Source organism: Cephus cinctus, unplaced genomic scaffold (assembly GCF_000341935.2).
Source record: "Cephus cinctus unplaced genomic scaffold, Ccin1 Ccin1_scaffold1293, whole genome shotgun sequence".
NCBI classification, from domain to species: Eukaryota; Metazoa; Arthropoda; class Insecta; order Hymenoptera; family Cephidae; genus Cephus; species Cephus cinctus.
Genome location: NW_014333727.1, coordinates 7,669 through 10,492, shown reverse-complemented (window position 1 = coordinate 10,492; position 2,824 = coordinate 7,669). Strand labels below are relative to the sequence as shown.

Sequence of the window (2,824 nt, the reverse complement as noted above, 5' to 3'; positions counted from 1 at the left end):
GTAATGTAAAAGAGTAGTGAAAACGTTATAAGAAATTTTGAAAATACAATTAAAACGATGGGCCAGTGCTAGATCATATAATAGGCAAACATGTAGTGACTTATGTACTTGGCCTCAATAATGTGATATCAATACTTTTTATTAGAGGAATACACAGCACTCCTGTACTTGGCGTAGATTTTTACACGTAAGTGTTTTTTGGAGGATATCGCAAGTTTTTGTTGTTCAATAGGATATATGAAAAAAGTTTTAAACACTGAAATTTGTATTGTTAAACAAATATAAAATATAAATACATTGTAATGTCACTAATCAGATAAATATATTGCATTGTCGAAAATGTTAAAAGGCATATAAATGTAATTTATAGTAAGTAAGTTACAATTTATAATTATACAATTTATAGTAAGTTCATTTTTCTTAGAAACATAAAAATATATGTAAATTTGACAAGATAATATAATCTTAAATGTAGAATGAAATTGATTTAGAAAGAAGTTGAGTCATTTAGGAATCTTCGTAAGCTTTCTACCGTGATAATCATAGACGTGACACCAGAAGATTACCATATCTGAAGATATTGGAATTGGTGATTGCCTATTCTCTCGGGAATAAACTTGCAATGTGAAGAAGTTTTCGATTGCTATTTTGAGAGCGTATGTGTTGAACGCTTTTCTTTGCAGATAAAGCTTCAGTGGTTGGAACAAATAGTAATCTGATGGCTCTCTGTTCGGAGAGTACGGTGCTATCCGAGCTCCGCGATTTTCAGTCGAGTTTCTGAAGCAATGTGAAGGCGAGTGTAAATTGTCTTGGAAGATTTAACCAGTTGTGTGTCCCGGATGTTTTCCTTAAATGTCGTTGGTTTGTTTCTGAAATTAATCAACATATACGGAAGCTGTTACCGTTTTCTTTACAGAAAGTAGCCCGTAGTAGAGCGGATCTATTGCATCTTACCAAACAGAAAGAGAACGCTTGTACGTATAAGGGTCAGCTTCAGCTGCATTGATGGCTCTGCGTCGCGAGGAAGCCAGATAGCGTGCCGTACATTATTGTTGTAAAGGATCTAGCTTTCAGCATCAGTCACTAAATCCTCGAGAAACTTTTTACGATGCGGTTAGAAGAGAAGTGATTCGTAGATGTCGACTATGACTTGACGATGAGTATCAGTTAGCCGATGTAGGATCCATCATGCTATCATCTTGAGACAGTCAAGATCGTGAAGATGCGTCATGATGGTGCGACAGCAGCCAAATGTCGTTGCTAAATTGCGTATAGTTGTCTTTCGATTAACTTTAATGTTATTGCATGATTCGTTGTCGTTGACAGTGGATGGTTGTCACGACCGTTCGTTGTCTTAGAGACTTGTATCTTCTGAAGCGAACTAATTAAATCAGCGGTTGATCGTCCATCAAAATACGGTGCCTCTGTGGAACGTATTGTGGATATTCGCTGTTGCTGCGACCTCGAGAGAGAGGAGCATGGCGTGTACGCAGTGCGATCTTATATCAGCGACATACTAATATTGCAATAGCGTGCCTTTTAAAATTCAATACTCCCCCTCGATTTAAGGATGGTTGTTCTTCGAGATTGGGAAGTTAGACAAAGCGAGGAGTTTCACACATTTCATGTGTTTTGGCCTGGATAGTCCCTTGGTAAAAATGTTCGCAGCCATCTCATCGGTTGGAGTGTATTCGATTGTTATCTGGGCTCCGTGAAGATGACTATCCCGGCCCTTCTCCGAGGGAAAGAGATTAAATTCGGCAAATCCGAAGCTTGCCGAGTCCTATTATTACTGGTTTGCCGAATTTAGCCGAACCAAAACAAAAATACCCCCCTCCCGCAGTACCTTGCCATCCAGGTCGCACGCCGGGACGATCAGGTGTTCAGCGGGCGGGTAGCGGGGAGCAGGCGATCGGCGGCCTCATCGGCGTAGGATATTAGTCCTCGTGCCTCACCGTCCGATTCGCCCTACCGCCACCGCAGCCGAGCCTCCTTCCCTCCCGATCGCGCAACCCTTCGACGCGGACCCTGGATTTTTATCCCTTAACGGTATCAGCGATAAGAATCATATTTATATTGTTATCCACGATTTCGACTTTTTCCTTGTCGAAGATGACCTTAAAGTTTTAATCGGCGATTTTTTTGTAGGTTTTGCTTTCAGATAGTAGTGATCGTGCTTTCTTTGGAATCTTGTAATTTTCCTTGACCACTTATCCTTCATTCTTTCCTCTTTATTTTCCTCAATTTTCCTTTCGATGATATTTTTACTGTAATATCTTCTTAGGTTCCCTGAAATGAATATATTATATAATCAATTCAAAATTACATTAAATGAAGAAATAGTTAAGAAAAATGACAACATTTACTTACGTAATGGACGAATACTGAAAGAAAAGCATTTAATGTCTAATCTTTATTATTGTTCAGTATTTATCTTCTGATGTTGGCCGTTTGTATTTGCTGTAAGATATTAATGCATTTTGTGAAACAATTCGACGGGCAGTAAATGAATTATGAAATTATGTAAAATGTGGTAATATAGAGTATACCTCAATTGTTATTGCTTAATTTGAGAAAAGCCTTATTATATGCTGTATGTATGTATATCACAGAACGTAGTTACCACTGAACGATAACGTTAAGCTGTTTATTCTTATAAGGTGTAATTCGTGTATTTGGATTCGTGTGTTGAGTTTCCCAATCGTCGCATTCGTAACTGCCAAAAGACATAATTTACATACATTAGATCTTTTAGATTCTATTATAACAATTTAATACTTTTAAAGAAAAAATGTAATGGGCACTTACCTATTTTTTGAGGCCA

The 2,824-nt window shown here is 37.9% G+C and overlaps 1 long non-coding RNA gene across 1 annotated transcript; it reads right to left on the bottom strand.

The window, feature by feature from the left end:
* Nucleotides 1–447: 447 nt before the first annotated feature.
* LOC107272818 lies at nucleotides 448–2,775 on the bottom strand. Its single transcript, XR_001539060.2, has 4 exons — nucleotides 2,550–2,775; nucleotides 2,371–2,460; nucleotides 955–2,289; nucleotides 448–869 (listed from the first exon to the last, which is right to left on the bottom strand). It is a non-coding gene; the product is annotated as an uncharacterized LOC107272818 (long non-coding RNA).
* Between the last annotated feature and the right edge of the window lie 49 nt (nucleotides 2,776–2,824).